Below are 21,278 nucleotides of genomic sequence, written 5' to 3' on the forward strand. Positions count from 1 at the left end.
TAATGTGGAGGAACATTATAGTGTACAGTTTGTGAGCTAATGTGCGGGAGCCATTATGCAGTTTGGTGACAAATTTGGAGGCCATTATACAGTCTGAGGGCTACTGTGGTAGTCAGTATTTTGGAGGAGCAGTGGGGACATCATACTCTGTATAGCGGAGCTGTGGGCCCAATATACTGTGTATAGGGGAGCTGTGGGACCACCATACTGTGCATTGAGAAGCTGTGGGCCCACCATACTGTGTATTGGAGAGCTGTGGGCCCACCATACTTTGCATTGAAAAGCTGTGGGCCCACCATACTGTGTATTGGGGAGCTGTGGGCCCACCACACTATGTATAGTGGAGTTTAAGGCCCATAATGCTGTGTAGAGGGCAGTTGTGGGAACATCATATTGTGTATAGAGTAACTGTGGGTGTATTATACTGTATATAGGGGAGCTGTTTGCCCATCATAATGTATATAAAGGAGTTGTACATTGGGGACTCAGGGGACTTTAGTAGATGTTAACTGGACACTTAAGAAGCATCATTGTTATAGGGGCACTCAGAGTATTATGGCAGTCATGTGCACAAGGGGCATTATTACTTTCTAGGGGAAAAATGTGGATACTGTTTTCAAGTGCATTTGCACAGTGCATTAATATTTTCTAGTGGGGGCAATTTTACCATATAGAGGGCACAAAGGCATTATTACTATTTAAAGGGCACAGTGGTGGCATTATTATGTAGGGCAGTAAAAGGAGTGCTGTTTTTGTACCACACAGCAGGTGCAGTAATAGGGACACATATGGCAGCAGCGGCTCAGTATTGGAGTATCAGGTGCAGTAATAGGGACACATACGGCAGCAGCAGCTCAGTATTGGGGTATCAGGGGCAGTAATAGGGACACATACGGCAGCAGAGGCTCAGTATTGGGGTATCAGGGGCAGTAATAGGGACACATACGGCAGCAGCGGCTCAGTATTGGGGTATCAGGGGCAGTAATAGGGACACATACGGCAGCAGCGGCTCAATATTGGGGTATCAGGGGCAGTAATAGGGACACATACGGCAGCAGAGGCTCAGTATTGGGGTATCAGGGGCAGTAATAGGGACACATACGGCAGCAGCGGCTCAGTATTGGGGTATCAGGGGCAGTAATAGAAACACATACGGCAGCAGCGGCTCAGTATTGGGGTATCAGGGGCAGTAATAGGGACACATACGGCAGCAGCGGCTCAGTATTGGGGTATCAGGGGCAGTAATAGGGACACATACGGCAGCAGCGGCTCAGTATTGGGGTATCAGGGGCAGTAATAGGGACACATACGGCAGCAGCGGCTCAATATTGGGGTATCAGGGGCAGTAATAGGGACACATACGGCAGCAGCGGCTCAGTATTGGGGTATCAGGGGCAGTAATAAGGACACATACGGCACCAGCGGCTCAGTATTGGGGTATCAGGGGCAGTAATAGGGACACATACGGCAGCAGCGGCTCAGTATTGGGTTATCAGGGGCAGTAATAGGGACACATACGGCAGCAGCGGCTCAGTATTGGGGTATCAGGGGCAGTAATAGGGACACATACGGCAGCAGCGGCTCAGTATTGGGGTATCAGGGGCAGTAATAGGGACACATACGGCAGCAGCGGCTCAGTATTGGGGTATCAGGGGCAGTAATAGGGACACATACGGCAGCAGTGGCTCAGTATTGGGGTATCAGGGGCAGTAATAAGGACACATACGGCAGCAGCGGCTCAGTATTGGGGTATCAGGGGCAGTAATAGGGACACATACGGCAGCAGCGGCTCAGTATTGGGGTATCAGGGGCAGTAATAGGGACACATACGGCAGCAGAGGCTCAGTATTGGGGTATCAGGGGCAGTAATAGGGACACATACGGCAGCAGCGGCTCAGTATTGGGGTATCAGGGGCAGTAATAGGGACACATACGGCAGCAGCGGCTCAGTATTGGGGTATCAGGGGCAGTAATAGGGACACATACGGCAGCAGCGGCTCAGTATTGGGGTATTAGGGGCAGTAATAGGGACACATACGGCAGCAGCGGCTCAGCATTGGGGTATCAGGGGCAGTAATAGGGTCACATACGGCAGCAGCGGCTCAGTATTGGGGTATCAGGTGTAGTAATAGCGACACATACGGCAGAGGCTCAGTATTGGGGTATCAGGGACAGTAATAGGGACACATACGGCAGCAGCGGCTCAGTATTGGGGTATCAGGTGGAGTAATAGGGTCACATACGGCAGCAGCAGCTCAGTATTGGGGTATCAGGTGCAGTAATAGCGACACATACGGCAGCAGCGGCTCAGTATTGGGGTATCAGGTGGAGTAATAGGGTCACATACGGCAGCAGCGGCTCAGTATTGGGGTATCCGGTGTAGTAATAGCGACACATACGGCAGAGGCTCAGTATTGGGGTATCAGGGACAGTAATAGGGACACATACGGCAGCAGCGGCTCAGTATTGGGGTATCAGGTGCAGTAATAGGGACACATACGGCAGCAGCGGCTCAGTATTGGGGTATCAGGTGGAGTAATAGGGTCACATACGGCAGCAGCGGCTCAGTATTGGGGTATCATGGGCAGTAATAGGGACACATACGGCAGCAGCGGCTCAGTATTGGGGTATCAGCAGGATGAGGAGTTTGCAGTTTGGGAATAGATGGTGATGGGGCTGGAATATGAGAAACATGTCTTTGGTGTATTCTCTGCAGACGAGTTGTGGCTGGAGAAGTTGTCATGTCGGTCTGGGCCAGATGGAAAAGATGTGAAAAGTGAACGAGTCAATCAGAAAGAAAGTAATCTGTAAGTCATTATCTGTAACTGTGCTGTGATCTCTTATATGTTATGCAGAGCAGATATCTACTGCTATATGGTAACGATATGGCGCTAATACAGATATTGGCCTTTGTAGAGATTTTTGGTGGCTCAGTGGTTAGCACTGTTGCTTTGCAGCGCTGGGGTCGTGAGTTCAAATCCCACCAATGACAACATCTGCAAGGAGTTGTATGTTCTCCCCATGTTTGTGTGGGTTTCCTCCGGTTCTCCGGTTTCCTCCCACATTCCAAAGACTCATAGGGAATGTAGATTGTGAGCCCCAATGGGGACAGTGATGATAACGTCTGTAAAGACCTGTGGTGCTATATCAGTGAGTAAAATAAATACATAAATATTAGCTCATTGGTATCTGACCCTTTGCATCACTGTCCATCAGCTACTGTGTATGAAGAGGCCGCAGCACCATGTAGAGCGCAGCATCATCTTCATTATCTATGAGACCCCACTCTGTGTGTAAAATAGCAGTTTTGCCCGCTCCTGCACCTAAGAGCAATAAATAGGACTGAGCTGTAATACTGGGCACAGCTGTGATTATATGTTATATAGTCGTGTTACACTCCCCTCACTTCTTGTAACCTACAAGTGTACAAAGATATTACATATTCACCATGTGACAAGTGGGCCTGTGTACCTTCAAATGCCAGGGCTGAATTTTAGTCCCAGTCCGGCCCTGCCCATATCTGCAGGTTAAATGTGCTTTTTCACGTGACAAATTCCATTTGAGGCAAGGTTGCCATCAGTAAAGCAGGAAGACGGGGTGCTGGGCATGACTGGGATAGCTGGTAAAGGGTTTAGAAAATCTTAAAAACCATCTTTCTTTACTGCCATTATCCTTTGGCTCTTTTATTCTCTGTCCTCTATCCCCATTCCAGACCTCATGTGACCACATGGGATGTAATTCATTTTAGTGATGTGTATCATGCCCCATATCATGTCCTAGGGCCTAATGAATGGAAAACTTGGCCATAAGTAAGGGTACTGTCACACAGTGCAATTTTGATCGCTACGACGGCACGATTCGTGACGTCGCAGCGTCGTATGATTATCGCTCCAGCGTTGTAGACTGCGGTCACACGTTGCAATCACGGCGCTGGAGCGATGCCGAAGTCCCCGGGTAACCAGGGTAAACATCGGGTTACTAAGCGCAGGGCCGCGCTTAGTAACCCGATGTTTACCGTGGTTACCAGCGTAAAAGTAAAAAAAACCAAACCGTACATGCTCACCATCTGATGTCCGTCAGGTCCCTTGCCGTCCGCTTCCTGCTCTGACTGAGATCCGCCCGTACAGTGAGAGCAGAGCGCAGCGGTGACGTCACCGCTGTGATCTGCTCTCACTTTCCGGCCGGCAGACAGTCAGAGCGGGAAGTGGACGGCAAGGGACCTGACGGACATCAGATGGTGAGCATGTACGGTTTGTTTTTTTTTACTTTTACGCTGGTAACCACGGTAAACATCAGGTTACTAAGCGCGGCCCTGCGCTTAGTTACCCGATGTTTACCCTGGTTACCAGCGAACGCATCGCTGGATCGCTGTCACACACAACGATCCAGCGATGACAGCGGGAGATCCAGCGACGAAAGAAAGTTTCAAACGATCTGCTACGACGTACGATTCTCAGCAGGGTCCCTGATCGCTGCTGCGTGTCAGACACTGCGAGATCGTAACGATATCGCTAGAACGTCACGAATCGTGCCGTCGTAGCGATCAAAATTGAACTGTGTGACAGTACCCTAACTGTGGCCTGGAATGACGATAAAAGATAGAAGAAAGAAGATATGGTTTGTGCACACAATTTCTTTGCATATGTATTGCAATGTAAATACGTCTTGCTGTGATATGTTCAATCTTTGGAGCTTTTTTTTAACTGATTCAAATTTACAAAGATGCAAAGCATTTAAAATAAGCAAACTGACCATTCTTTACATCACCATTCTTCAGGCACGCTAGTCATGCAATATAAAAAATGAAAAATGAACAGAAAAGGTGCTGTAAAGGATGGTTCAGGCAAATAAACTCTTTTTTCCTAAATCATCATCTGCTTGAAAAGCTCAGTGAGTGCGCACACATCTAAAAAATGATGTGCACATACCCATAGAAGACAAAAGATAAAAATAGAGAAGAGCTGATGAACCAGTGGCGCTGGGACTGATACTTGGAGGGCTGAGAAAAGTTGAGCATAACGGTACATTACCACTAGTGTTGAGCATTCCGATACCGCAAGTATCGGGTATCGGCCGATATTTGCTGTATCGGAATTCCGATACCGAGATCCGATACTTTTGTGGTATCGGGTATCGGTATCGAAACAACATTAATGTGTAAAATAAAGAATTAAAATAAAAAATATTGCTATACTCACCTCTCCGACGCAGCCTGCACCTTACCGAGGGAACCGGCAGCGTTGTTTGCTTAAAATTCGCGCTTTAACTTCCTTACTTGAAGTCCCGGCTTGTGATTGGTCGCGCGCCGCCCATGTGACCGCGACGCGACCAATCACAGCAAGCCGTGACGTAATTTTAGGTCCTTCAGGATTTTAAAATTACGTTCCGGCGTTGTGATTGGTTGCGTCGCGGTCACATGGGCGACGCGACCAATCACAAGCTGTGACGTCACGGGAGGCAGGACACGCGCGCATTTTAAAATGCGCGCATCTCCTGCTGTCATGAATCCCCAATGGCTAGGGATAGCACAGGACAAGCAAAGTACAAATAAATAACGGACGAGCTCTAGGGTGATGGAACCTGGGCTGACCGCTGCCCTACGCCTGACAAACGCAACTAGAGATAGCCAGGGAGCGTGCCTACGTTGGTTCTAGACGCCACGCACCAGCCTAAGAGCTAACTAGTACTGCAGAGAAAATAAAGACCTCACTTGCCTCCAGAGGAATGAACCCCAAAAGATATAGTTGCCCCCTCACATGTATTGACGGTGAAATGAGAGGAAGGCACACACATAGAGATGATATATATAGATTTAGCAAATTGAGGCCCGCTGTAAACTAGAAAGCAGAACGATACAAAAGGGGACTGAGCGGTCAGCAAAAAACCCTAATCAAAAAACCATCCAGAGATTACAAGAACCCATGTGCCAACTCATGGCACATGGGGAGAACCTCAGTCCACTAGAGCTACCAGCTAGCATAGAGACATAATAAGCAAGCTGGACAAAAAACCAAACAACTGAAAATCAGCACTTAGCTTATCCTGAAAGATCTGGGAGCAGGTAGGCAGGAACCAAACAGAGCACATCTGAATACATTGATAGCCGGCAAGGGAATGACAGAAAGGCCAGGTAAAAATAGGAAACACCCAGCCTCTGATGGACAGGTGGAAACCAAAGGCCGCAACCCACCAAAGTCACCCAGTACCAGCAGTAACCACCAGAGGGAGCCCACAAACAGAATCCACAACAGTACCCCCCCCTTGAGGAGGGGTCACCGAACCCTCACGAGAACCCCCAGGGCGATCAGGGTGAGCTCTATGGAAGGCGCGGACCAAATCAGTCGCATGAACATCGGAGGCGACCACCCAGGAATTATCCTCCTGACCATAACCCTTCCACTTAACCAAATACTGGAGTTTGCGTCTGGAAACACGAGAATCCAAGATCTTCTCAACAACATACTCCAATTCTCCCTCCACCAGCACCGGAGCAGGAGGCTCAACCGAAGGAACAACGGGCACCTCATACCTCCGCAACAACGACCGATGGAACACATTATGAATAGCAAACGATGCTGGGAGATCCAAACGAAAAGATACAGGGTTAAGAATCTCCGAGATCCTATAAGGACCGATGAACCGAGGCTTGAACTTAGGAGAAGAGACCTTCATAGGGACAAAACGAGAAGACAACCACACCAAATCCCCAACAAGAAGTCGGGGACCCACGCGGCGATGGCGATTAGCAAACTGCTGAGTCTTCTCCTGAGATAACTTCAAATTGTCCACCACCTGATTCCAAATCTGATGTAGCCTGTCCACCACCATGTCCACTCCAGGACAATCTGAAGACTCCACCTGACCAGAGGAAAAACGAGGATGAAACCCCGAATTACAAAAAAAAGGAGAGACCAACGTGGCAGAACTAGCCCGATTATTAAGAGCAAATTCGGCCAGTGGCAAAAAAGCAACCCAGTCATCTTGGTCAGCAGAAACAAAACACCTCAAATAAGTTTCCAAGGTCTGATTAGTTCGCTCCGTCTGGCCATTCGTCTGAGGATGGAATGCAGACGAGAAAGACAAATCAATGCCCATCTTGGCACAAAACGTCCGCCAAAATCTAGACACAAACTGGGATCCCCTGTCCGAAACGATATTCTCCGGAATCCCATGCAAACGAACCACGTTCTGAAAAAATAAAGGGACCAACTCAGAGGAGGAAGGCAACTTAGGCAAGGGCACCAAATGAACCATCTTAGAAAAGCGGTCACACACAACCCAGATAACGGACATTTTCTGTGAAACCGGGAGATCAGAAATAAAATCCATGGAAATGTGCGTCCAAGGCCTCTTCGGGATGGGCAAGGATAACAACAACCCACTGGCCCGAGAACAGCAAGGCTTAGCTCGAGCACACACTTCACAAGACTGCACAAAGGTACGCACATCCCTAGACAAGGAAGGCCACCAAAAAGACCTGGCCACCAAGTCTCTAGTACCAAATATTCCAGGATGACCAGCCAACACAGAAGAATGGACCTCGGAGATGACTCTACTGGTCCAATCATCCGGAACAAACAGTCTTTCTGGTGGACAACGATCCGGTTTATCCACCTGAAACTCCTGCAATGCACGTCGCAAGTCTGGGGATACGGCGGACAATATTACCCCATCCCTAAGGATACCAGTAGGCCCAGAGTCTCCAGGAGAGTCAGGCACAAAACTCCTGGAAAGAGCATCTGCCTTCACATTCTTTGAACCTGGCAGGTATGAAACCACGAAATTGAAGCGAGAAAAAAACAACGACCAACGAGCCTGTCTAGGATTCAAACGCCTGGCAGACTCAAGGTAAATGAGATTCTTGTGATCAGTCAAGACCACCACACGATGCTTAGCACCCTCAAGCCAATGACGCCACTCCTCAAATGCCCACTTCATGGCCAAAAGCTCCCTGATTACCCACATCATAATTGCGCTCGGCGGGCGAGAATTTTCTAGAGAAGAATGCACATGGCTTCATCACCGAGCCATCAGAACTTCTCTGTGACAAAACCGCCCCCGCTCCAATCTCGGAAGCATCAACCTCAACCTGAAAAGGAAGTGAAACATCTGGTTGACACAACACAGGAGCAGAAGAAAACCGGCGCTTAAGTTCCTGAAAGGCCCCCACAGCCGCAGGAGACCAATTAGCAACATCAGCACCCTTTTTAGTCAAATCAGTCAAAGGTTTAACAATACTGGAAAAATTTGCAATGAACCGACGATAAAAATTAGCAAACCCCAAGAACTTCTGTAGGCTCTTAACAGATGTAGGTTGTGTCCAGTCACAAATTGCCTGAACCTTAACGGGATCCATCTCAATAGTAGAAGGAGAAAAAATGTACCCCAAAAAAGAAATCTTCTGGACTCCGAAGAGACACTTTGAGCCCTTCACAAACAGAGAATTGGCCCGCAGAACCTGAAACACCTTCCTGACCTGTAGAACATGAGACTCCCAGTCATCAGAAAACACCAAAATATCATCCAAATACACAATCATAAACTTATCCAGATATTCACGGAAAATATTGTGCATAAAGGACTGAAAGACTGACGGAGCATTGGAGAGTCCAAAAGGCATTACCAAATACTCAAAATGGCCCTCAGGCGTATTAAATGCGGTTTTCCACTCATCACCTTGTTTTATCCGCACCAGATTATACGCACCGCGAAGATCTATCTTAGTGAACCACCTAGCCCCCTTAATGCGAGCAAACAAGTCAGTTAATAATGGCAATGGATACTGATATTTGACTGTAATCTTATTTAGAAGGCGATAATCTATACAAGGCCTCAGGGAACCATCTTTTTTTGCCACGAAAAAAAAACCTGCTCCCAGAGGGGACGAAGATGGACGAATATGTCCCTTTTCCAAGGACTCCTTAATATAATTCCGCATAGCAGTATGCTCTGGTAGTGACAGATTAAATAAACGACCCTTAGGGAACTTACTGCCAGGAATTAATTCTATAGCACAGTCACACTCTCTATGAGGAGGGAGCGAATTGAGCTTAGGCTCCTCAAAAACATCCCTATAGTCAGACAAAAACGCAGGGATCTCAGAAGGAGTAGATGAAGCGATTGAAATCGGAGGTGCATCACCATGAACCCCCTGACATCCCCAGCTTAACACAGACATTGTTTTCCAGTCCAGGACAGGATTATGAGTTTGTAACCATGGCAGACCAAGCACTAGTACATCATGTAAATTATACAGTACAAGGAAGCGAATCACCTCCTGATGAACGGGAGTCATGCGCATGGTCACTTGTGTCCAGTACTGCGGTTTATTCATAGCCAATGGTGTAGAGTCAATTCCCTTCAGAGGAATAGGAACTTCCAGAGGCTCCAGACTAAAACCGCAGCGTTTAGCAAATGACCAATCCATAAGAATCCACATAGGCATCGACGGAAATGGAAGACAGTGAAAAAATCAGAGTCACAGACAAAATGAACTTAGGCTGCAGAGTACCAATGGCAAAAGATTTATCAACCCTTTTTGTGCGTTTAGAGCATGCTGATATAACATGAGCTGAATCACCACAATAAAAACACAATCCATTTTTCCGCCTATAATTTTGCCGTTCACTTCTGGACTGAATTCTATCACATTGCATAGTCTCAGGTGCCTGTTCAGAAGACACCGCCAACTGGTGCACGGGTTTGCGCTCCCGTAAACGCCGATCAATCTGAATGGCCATAGCCATAGACTCATTCAGACCTGTAGGCGTAGGGAACCCCACCATAATATCCTTAATGGCCTCAGAAAGACCATTTCTGAAGTTTGCAGCCAGGGCGCACTCATTCCACTGAGTAAGCACCGACCATTTCCGAAATTTTTGACAATATATTTCCGCTTCATCATGCCCCTGAGAGAGGGCTAATAAAGCCTTTTCAGCCTGAATCTCCAGGTTAGGTTCCTCATAGAGCAATCCCAATGCCAGAAAAAACGCATCCACACTGAGCAATGCAGGATCCCCTGGTGCCAATGCAAATGCCCAATTCTGAGGGTCGCCCCGCAGGAAAGATATTACAATCTTGACCTGTTGAGCAGGGTCTCCAGAGGAGCGAGATTTTAAAAAAAGAAACAATTTACAATTGTTCCTGAAATTCAGGAAGGTAGATCTATCTCCAGAAAAGAACTCTGGAATAGGAATTCTAGGTTCAGACATGGGAGTGTGAACAACAAAATCCTGTATGTTTTGAACTTTTGCCGCGAGATTACTCAGGCTGGAAGCCAAACTCTGGACATCCATGTTAAACAGCTAAGATCAGAGCCATTCAAGGGTTAAGAGGAGGTAAGAAGCAGCTAGACAGCAATTAAGGGCTAGGCAGCAAAACTCTGAAGGAAAGAAAAAAAAAAAAATTTCCCTTAAACACTTCTTTTTCTCCTGCTTCAGCCCAAACAATTAACACTTTGTGGGCCGGCTATACTGTCATGAATCCCCAATGGCTAGGGATAGCACAGGACAAGCAAAGTACAAATAAATAACGGACGAGCTCTAGGGTGATGGAACCTGGGCTGACCGCTGCCCTACGCCTGACAAACGCAACTAGAGATAGCCAGGGAGCGTGCCTACGTTGGTTCTAGACGCCACGCACCAGCCTAAGAGCTAAATAGTACTGCAGAGAAAATAAAGACCTCACTTGCCTCCAGAGGAATGAACCTCAAAAGATATAGTTGCCCCCTCACATGTATTGACGGTGAAATGAGAGGAAGGCACACACATAGAGATGATATATATAGATTTAGCAAATTGAGGCCCGCTGTAAACTAGAAAGCAGAACGATACAAAAGGGGACTGAGCGGTCAGCAAAAAACCCTAATCAAAAAACCATCCAGAGATTACAAGAACCCATGTGCCAACTCATGGCACATGGGGAGAACCTCAGTCCACTAGAGCTACCAGCTAGCATAGAGACATAATAAGCAAGCTGGACAAAAAACCAAACAACTGAAAATCAGCACTTAGCTTATCCTGAAAGATCTGGGAGCAGGTAGGCAGGAACCAAACAGAGCACATCTGAATACATTGATAGCCGGCAAGGGAATGACAGAAAGGCCAGGTAAAAATAGGAAACACCCAGCCTCTGATGGACAGGTGGAAACCAAAGGCCGCAACCCACCAAAGTCACCCAGTACCAGCAGTAACCACCAGAGGGAGCCCACAAACAGAATCCACAACATCCTGCCTCCCGTGACGTCACGGCTTGAGATTGGTCGCGTCGCCCATGTGACCGCGACGCAACCAATCACAACGCCGGAACGTAATTTTAAAATCCTGAAGGACCTAAAATTACGTCACGGCTTGCTGTGATTGGTCGCGTCGCGGTCACATGGGCGGCGCGCGACCAATCACAAGCCGGGACTTCAAGTAAGGAAGTTAAAGCGCGAATTTAAAGCAAACAATGCTGCCGGTTCCCTCGCTGAAGTCCAGGCTGCGTCGGAGAGGTGAGTATAGCAATATTTTTTATTTTAATTCTTTATTTTACACATTAATATGGTTCCCAGGGCCTGAAGGAGAGTTTCCTCTCCTTCAGACCCTGGGAACTATCAGGGATACCGTCCGATACATGAGTCCCATTGACTTGTATTGGTATCGGGTATCGGTATCGGATTAGATCCGATACTTTGCCGGTATCGGCCGATACTTTCCGATACCGATACTTTCAAGTATCGGACGGTATCGCTCAACACTAATTACCACATCTATTTGAAGTGTTCGAATGCTGTCCAATTTTTTATTCGACAGTAGTGTTGAGCATTCCGTTACTGCAAATATCGGGTATCGGCCGATATTTGCTGTATCGGAATTCCGATTCCCAGTTCCGATATTTTTGCGTTATCGGAAATCGGAATAGGGATCCATATTCATGTAAAAAATAAAGAATAAAAATTAAAAATATGGATATACTCACCCCTCCGACGGACCCTAGACCTCAGCGGTGCAACCGGCAGCCTCCGTTCCTAAGAATGCAGTGAGTGTAGGACCTGCGATGACGTCGCGGTCTTGTGATTGGTCGCGTGACCGCTCATGTGACCGCGACGTCATCGAAGGTCCTTCACTCTGCATTCTTAGGAACGGAGGCAGACGCTTGCAGCGGTGACAGCCAGGGGCCGTCCGAGTGTGAGTATATCCATATTTTTTATTTTTATTCTTTATTTTTTACATGAATATGGATCCCAGGGCCTGAAGGAGAGTTTCCTCTCCTTCACACCCTGGGAACCATCCAGGATCGCTCCCTATTACATTCCGATATTTGTGTCCCATTGACTTGTATTGGTATCAGGTATCGGTATTGGCGATATCCGATATTATTTGGATATCGGCCGATCCAATCCGATACCGATACTTTCAAACATCGGAAGGTATCGCTCAACACTATTCGACAGCATTCAGACCCATAGAATGTCACAGATCTATTCACACATCCATGAAAATTACAGACCCAAGAAGGAGATCTGTAAAACTCAGAGCATGTCCTATTCTGATCAATGCTGAGAATCAGATGTTGAGAGAGCAAACCCAGCTGACCATAAGTACTTTCACTTTACAGGCGAAATAGAGAAAGAGAAAGGACCACGCTGGCCATAAGAGCTTATACTCTACAAAAAAAAGAAAGCGGACTCCACTGACCAAAATATAATAATAATATTTTTTATATCCAAAGCACCAACATATTCTGCAGCACTTTACAAATAACAGGGGACATGCAAAGACAATAACCGACATTGCTGAGTAACAAATAATTCAACATACAGTGGCTTGCAAAAGTATTCTCCCCTTTTCACTTTTCATGTTTTGCTACCTCACAACTTGGAATTTCACATTTTTTAGGGTTTAGATCAGTTCATGTAAAGAACGTGCCTACAACTGTGAAAAATTGTTTTTCTTCTGTTGCAAACAACAAATTGGACAAAAATTACTGAAACATCAGTGGGCATAACTAGAGTTGAGCGACTTTTACTTTTTTCGGATCGAGTCGGGTTGCGTAAAGTCAGGGGCCGACTGAAACACGAAACCCAATGCAAGTCAATGGGGAATCAAATTCGGCAGTGAGTGGGGGACAGGAAAACACCTACAGTGCCCATTTTAATGCCAAAAACAACAATGCTTATTACTGAAGCTTGTCAATCTTAATTTACTTTATAATAATAGTTAGGCATTGAAAATTGGGGGTCATTTGGCTAAACGTGTGGGGGGGGTAGGGCTGGCTCAAGATTTTCGTGGGCCCAGGAAACACGGAATACTTCACGGCGGTGGAGCAGGGAGAAGTAAGTATTTCAACTTTGCAAGTGCTGTGATCCTGAGCAAGCAGGGGGGGCCCACTCGTTGGCACTGGCACAGGGACCCTCATAGTACGGCGGTGTGTTTGACGGTGGGTGGTGCCTCCCATCGGCAGAGACACTTTTGTGTACTATGAGGGGCCCTGTGCCAGTGACGTCGCCAACGAGTATGCCCCCCACCTGATGAAGGAACCTGCACTTTCATCTGCACCTTCCTCTTTGTCCCCGTGTAAGGTGGTATAGTATGCAGGAAGGGAAACCTGACTTTCAGCAGAGTCAGATTCTGGCTGTGTAGAGTGCAAAGGGAATGTAGTGGTCTGGGTCAATGTACCAATAAACTCATCTAGCAGTGGCTGGGCAATGGGCAGGATGAGAAGGAAACACAGATATAGGCCCAAATAATAAAGTGGGCTAAATGCAGTTCAAAATTGGTAACAGGAATAACCAGGCGGCATTGCTTTGTTCAGCGGAGGACAATTGTAAGGAGTGACTGACACAGTGAGTAGGCCCAAATAATTAAGTAGGCTAAATGCAGTTCAAAATTGGTAACAGGAATAACTAGGCGGCCTTGCTTGGTTCAGCAGAGGACAATTGTAAGGAGTGGCTGACACAGTGAGTAGGCCCAAATAAGCAAGTAGGCTAAAAGCGGTTAAAAATTGGTAACAGGAATAACCAGGCAGCATTGCTTTGTTCAGCGGAGGACAATTGTAAGGAGTGGCAGACATAGTTAGTAGGCCCAAATAAGTGAGTAGGCTAAAAGCAGTTCAAAATTGGTAACAGGACTAAACTGGCGGCTTTGCTTTGTTCAGCGGAGGACAATTGTAAGGAGTGGCTGACATAGTCAGTAGGCCCAAATAAGTAAGTGGGCTAAATGCAGTTCAAAATTGGTAACAGGAATAACCAGGCGGCATTGCTTGGTTCAGCGGAGGATAATTGTAAGGAGTGGATGACACAGTGAGTAGGCCCTCATAATAAAGTAGGCTAAATGTCTGCCAAAATTTTTTTCAGAAATAACCAGGTAACATAGCTAGGTACAGGGGCGGGTTCTCTGCTGAGTAGCAGACAGTGGTAGTAGGCTCAACGTATTAACTGGTCTAAATGGAGGCCAGGGCCCCTGTATATTTTGACTATTATCTATCATTTCAACAAATTTGTATTGGCAGTGCCATTGAAGGATTTAACAGCACAGACTACACAGTGGTGGAGCAGGGAGAGGTAAGTATTGCAAGTGGTAGAGCACTGTTCAAGCTGGGGGGGAACACTCTCTCGTGGGCTGCGGTACTGGCACAGGGCCCCTCATATTACGACGGTGTGTCTGACGTTGGTTGTGCACCATCACCGTCAGAGACACTTCATTGTACTATGAGGGACCCTGTGCCAGTGCCATCGCCCAAGAGTGGGCACACCCACCTGTCCAGGCAATCAGCACTCGCACAGGTGCTTGCGCCAGGTGGTGACCACGGCCCTGTGGGGGGAGTCAGCCCATTTAGGGAGGTATATAAATGGCCTATGGGGGACATTCAGCAGCTGCAAATGGAGGAATTGGAGAAGTCAGTAAGAGGAGGCCAAAAGCAAGACATTTTTCAGGCAAGCTACGTGTCAGCAGGGGAAGGTGGAGCCAAATAATTTGAAATCCATGATTGGTTCATTTTAATGAAGGTTAGCTCATCATCAACATTTCGGGTAGCCAGACGTGTCCTTTTTTCGGTCAGTATTGAACCAGCAGCACTGAATACTCTTTCTGATAGCACACAAGCAGCAGGACATGCGAGCTCCTGTAATGCATATTCTGCCAATGCAGGCCAGATGTCTATTTTAGATGCCCAGTAATCAAAGGGGAATGACCTGTGAGGGAGAACATCGATAAGGGCGGAAAAAGCAGTTCGTAGCCACACTGGACAAATGCTGTCTCCTGTCACTTTGAATCGATGCAGCAGTACCTGTCATGTCAGCGGTCGTTGCGAAATCACTCCACAACCTGGTCATAAAACCCATCTGTCCAACGCCACTTTGGATTGGTGCACCTCTAACACCTCTGCCATGTTGCCCACTACGGCTCGTGTGAGAACCATCACCGCTGCTGTGTGCTGGGAATGCCTGAACCAAATGGTCTACAAGAGTTGCTTGTTTGGTAGCCAATATTTGCTCAAGGTTCTCATGTGGCATGATATTTTGTAATTTTCCTTTATATCATGGTTCCAGGAGGCAGGCCAACCAGTAATCGTCATCGGTCATCATTTTGATAATGCGGGGGTCCCTTTTTAGGATACGCAAGGCATACTCAGCCATGTGGGCCAATGTTCCAGGTGTCAATTCACTGCTTGTGCTGGGTTGAGGAGCACTTTCTTGCAAATCAACATCACTTGTGTCCGGCAAAAACCCTGTACCTGACCTTGCAATGCCACCAGTTTCTATTGCCCCCTGAGAAGCATCCTCCTCCCATAAATATTCATACCCATCATCCTCCTCCTCCTCCTCTTCATCCGCCACCTCATCCAGGAGAGTTCCCTGAGCTGACAATGGCTGACTGTCATCAAGGCTTCCCTCCTCTTTGGCTGCAGATGCCTGCTCCTTAATGTGCATCAAACTTTGCATCAGCAGACGCATTAGTGGGATGCTCATGCTTATGATGGTGTCGTCTGCACTTACCAGCTGTGTGCATTCCTCAAAACACTGAAGGACTTGACAGAGGTCTTGTAGCTTCGACCACTGCACACCAGACAACTCCATGTCTGCCATCCAACTGCCTGCCCGTGTATGTGTATCCTCCCACAAATAAATTACAGCACGCCTCTGTTCGCACAGCCTCTGAAGCATGTGCAGTGTGGAGTTCCACCTTGTTGCAACGTCGATTATTAGGCAATGCTGGGGAAGATTCAGTGATCGCTGATGGTTCAGCATATGGCTGGAGTGTACGGGTGACCGGCGGATGTGCGAGCAAAGTCTTCGCACCTTCAGGAGCATTGCTGGTAACACCAGATAATTTTTCAGGAAGCACTGCACCACCAGGTTCAAGGTGTGAGCCAGGCAAGGTATGTGTTTCAGTTCTGAAAGGGCTATGTCAGCCATAAAATTCATTCCGTTATCACTGACTACCTTGCCTGCCTCAAGATGTACACTGCCCAGCCATGACTGAGTTTCTTGCTGCAAGTACTCGGCCAGTACTTCCGCGGTGTGTCTGTTGTCGCCCACACACTTCATTTGTAACACAGCCTCCTGACGCTTACAACTAGCTGTTCGATAATGGAACACCTCGTGTGCAACACTGGCAGCTGCGGATGGAGTGGTCGTGCGACTGCGCTCTGTTGACGAGCTTTCACTTCTGGAGGAGGAGGAGGAGGGGTGGCGAACGCCTAAAGCCAACTGTTTCCTAGACCGTGGGCTAGGCAGAACTGTTCCACTATGGCTATCCCCAGTGGACCCTGCATCCACCACATTAACCCAGTGCACCGTGATGGACAAGTAACATCCCTGGCCATGCCTACTGCTCCATGCATCTGTTGTGCGTTGCACCTTTCCATTGACTGATTGCCTCAGTGCGTTGACAATGCGGTCTTTGACATGCTGGTGGAGGGCTGGGATGGCTTTTCTCACAAAGAAGTGCCGACTGGGTAGGTCATAGCGTGGTACTGCGTAGGCCATCAGGTCTTTGAAAGACTCGCTTTCAACCTGCCGGTAGGGCATCATCTCTAACGAGATTAGTCTAGCAATGTTGGCGTTCAAACCCTGTGTACGCGGATGAGAGGATGAGTACTTTCTTTTCCTAATGAGAGTCTCTTGTAGGGTTAGCTGGACTGGAGAGCTGCATATGGTGGAACTAGCGGTGGTGGTGGTGGTGGACATGGCAGATTGAGAGAGGATTGGTGATGGTATTCTTGATGTTGGCCTACATACAGTGTTTCCTACCAATAACCTTGTGATTCCCTGACTGCTTTGGCCTTGCGACGATACCTCCACATTTGCTGCTGGTGGTTTCCTAACCGGTGGGCTTACAGTGAGGGAAGCAATGTAGCGTTGCTGACTACCTTCATTCTGAGTAAGTGCACCAATGGTACATGACGTTTGGTAGTTAGTCCAGGCTTGCAAGTGCATGCTGGTTAAATGTCTACACATGCACGTTGTATTTAAGTTTTGAAAATTCTTCACTCTGCTAAAGGTCTTTGAGCATTTCTTACAGATAACTTTGCACTGATCATTCGGATCTTGGTTAAAAAATTGCCACACTGCACTCTTCCTACTATCGAATACCTTTTCAGGCATTGCACGCTGTGCTACTTTCACCGGATGGCCACACTGTCCTAAAACTGTTTTTGGTTTTGACACACGTTTTGGCCTGATACGGGCCTGCCAGATGACAGCTGTTGCGATGTAGATAGCTGCTGCGGATCATCTTCCTCCGCTTCTGAGCTACTGGCAGCGGCACCCTCTTCCCCCAATGGCTGCCAATCTGGGTCAACAACTGGTTCGTCTATCACCTCCTCTTCAATGTCATGTGCACCTTCCTCTGTGTCACCGTGTAAGGTGCCATAGCGTTTAGGATGGGGCACCATAGTCTCATCAGGGTCAGATTCTGGCTCAGTACACTGCTAGGGCAATGTAGTGATCTCAGTCAACGGAACAGCATAATAATCTAGCTGTGGCTGTGCATCAGTGCACTCAATGTCCGATTCATCTTGTAATGGGCAGTTAACAATTTCCCTTTCTAACACAGGCACGGTATGTGTAAAGAGCTCCGTGGAGTAACCTGTAGTGTCGCCTGAGGCATCCTTCACTTTTGGTTTGGGTGAAGGACACAAGGAAACGTCTTGTTCCTGACCGGGAGCATCCACTGACGACTCGCTGCTTTTATATTTGAAACTTTCTGAAGAGGCGGCGAAAGAGCTAGAGGCTGAGTCAGCAATGAAAGCCAAAACTTTATCCTGCTGCTCTGGCTTTAAAAGCTGTTTTCCTAATCCCAGATAAGGGAGCCTTTGAGGCCTTGTGTAGCCAGATGATGACGCTGGCTCAACACCTCCAGCCTTAGGTGCTATTTTGATTTTCCCACTACAACCAGATGCTTCACCACCACCACCACCATAAATACCGTCTGGCAACGACCGCCCACGGCCTCTTCCACCAGACTTTTTCGTTTTTGGGAAAATGTAACCAAAATAACAACCGTTATATTGTACTGTAAAACAAACTAGAAGGTGTATATGAACTTGTTGAGAATTTAAATCTCCCTTTTTATATTTTGGGGAGACTGAACCACAACTCAGGCCCAGTGTATTTTACAACGCAATGTGAGTGGCAGCAAGTGGCTGGCTGATACACGAGAAACTAAGAGGACTGAGGTAAATCCACTTTGTGAGAATTTGAATCTCACTTTTTTGGGGGGAGACTGAACCCAAACTCAGGCCCAGTGTATTTTACAACGCAATGTGAGTGGCAGCAAGTGGCTGACTGATATACGACAAACTAAGAGGACTGAGGTATATCCACTTTGCGAGAATTTGAATCTCACTTTTTTGGGGGGGAGACTGAACCCAAACTCAGGCCCAGTGTATTTTACAACGTAATGTGAGTGGCAGCAAGTGGCTGGCTGATACATGACAAACTAAGAGGACTGAGGTATATCCACTTTGTGAGAATTTGAATTTCACTTTTTTGGGGGGAGACTGAACCCAAACTCAGGCCCAGTGTATTTTACAACGTAATGTGAGTGGCAGCAAGTGGCTGGCTGATACATGACAAACTAAGAGGACTGAGGTATATCCACTTTGCGAGAATTTGAATCTCACTTTTTTTGGGGGGAGACTGAACCCAAACTCAGGCCCAGTGTATTTTACAACGCAATGTGAGTGGCAGCAAGTGGCTGACTGATATACGACAAACTAAGAGGACTGAGGTATATCCACTTTGCGAGAATTTGAATCTCACTTTTTTTGGGGGGAGACTGAACCCAAACTCAGGCCCAGTGTATTTTACAACGTAATGTGAGTGGCAGCAAGTGGCTGGCTGATACACCACAAACTAAGAGGACTGAGGTATATCCACTTTGTGAGAATTTGAATCTCACTTTTTGGGGGGGAGACTGAACCCAAACTCAGGCCCAGTGTATTTTACAACGCAATGTGAGTGGCAGCAAATGGCTGGCTGATATACAACCAACTAAGAGGACTGAGGTATATCCACTTTGTGAGAATTTGAATCTCACTTTTTTGGGGGGGCGACTGAACTTAAACTCAGGCCCAGTGTATTTTACAACGCAATGCGAGTGGCAGCAAGTGGCTGGCTGATATACGACAAACTAAGAGGACTGAGGTATATCCACTTTGTGAGAATTTGAATCTAACTTTTTGGGGGGCGAGACTGAACCCAAACTCAGGCACAGTGTATAAAACAACGCAATATGAGTGGCAGCAAGTGGCTGGAAGATATATGAAAAAATACAAGGACTGTAGTACAATTTCAATCTCCCTACAATGATCTCAGGACAAGTATGGCAGCAATAAAAAGGACTGCTGCACACAAAAGTGTGGACAAATAAACAAGATAACTGTGCAGAAAGGAGCAACAGAATTTTTGCTTTTAAATAAGCAGTTGGTTTGCATAGCAGCGGTGCAAACAGCAATGCAGCTATCAGGGAGTCTTATAAGGCAGCCTAATAAGCTACAGAGCTGATGCACAAAGATATAGCCTCCACTGTCCCTGCAAAAAAAGCTGGTGTTGGACAGTGGAAATCGCTACAGCACAAGCGGTTTGGGGGTTAATCTTCCCTCCCTAACTATGTCCCTTCTTCTGACGAAGCTGCAGCAACCTCTCCCTATGCTAAGATCGGCAGAAGTAAGATGGTGGTCGGCGTGCACGCCCATTTATAGCACCTGTGACACTGCAGAAAGCAAGCCAATCACTGTCATGCCCTTCTCTAAGATGGTGGTGACCGAGACCTATGTCATCACGCTGCCCACACTCGGCGTCCTCCTTCATTGGCTGAGAAATGGCGCTGAATGCGTCATACGAAATGCGACTTTGGCGCGAAGATCGCCGACCTCATGGCCGATCCCACACTAGGATCGGGTCAGGTTTCATGAAACCCGACTTTGCCGAAAGTTGGCGATTTTTTAATTTGTCCGATCCGTTTTGCTCAACCCTAGTTATGAAGTCTTTGCCAACAAGGATGTGGTTTCACCAATGGGGGGTACCTTTTTAAAAAATATACTATTGCCATCACAGCCCCCCTTGCTCAAAATTCTGTGACCTATAAAAGTACAGAACACGTTCACCCAGGTCATGCCGTCGGAGATAAGGAAGTGACAGTGCAGGAAACAGAGTTAAGAAGTAGGCCCAATGTAGCAGTGTGGGTCTCTGAAACTTGTAATGGAGGGCATGAGCTGACAAACAATTCCCCAATGTGGGGTCCTTTTTTTACTGAATAAAATAGTGCCATCACAGCCCCCTTGCCCAAAATGCACCGTACAGAGCATGTTAACCTTGGTGATCTAGTGGAGGTTAAAAAAGACACATTGCAGGAGACAGAGTTAAAAAGTAGGGCATTTGCTCATGGGGGTACATTTTTTTTAAATATTTCATGTGGATCATAGACACCCTTTCCAAAAAATTGACTGTCTATAGCAGCACAGAACACGTGAACCCTGGTGATCTAGTGGTGGAGAATGAGAAGAAATTGATGAATGACTACACTTATAATGCCCATGCAGTAAGTGTATAGGCTGACAAACATTTCCTCAAGGAGGATATATTTATTAAAATCATAGTATGGCAATCCTAGACACCCTTGCCCCAAAATTGACTGTCTGTAGCAGCATGGAACACATGAACCCTGGTGATCTAGTGGTGGAAAATGATGAGAGGTGGAGGAAGGCCTCATTAAAAAGTAGGCCCAATGTCAATGAGTGGGTCTCCTTAACTTGTAATGCCCATAAACTAAGTGCATGGGCTGTCAAACATT

This window comes from Ranitomeya variabilis, chromosome 1 (assembly GCF_051348905.1).
Source record: "Ranitomeya variabilis isolate aRanVar5 chromosome 1, aRanVar5.hap1, whole genome shotgun sequence".
In the NCBI taxonomy this organism is placed as follows: Eukaryota; Metazoa; Chordata; class Amphibia; order Anura; family Dendrobatidae; genus Ranitomeya; species Ranitomeya variabilis.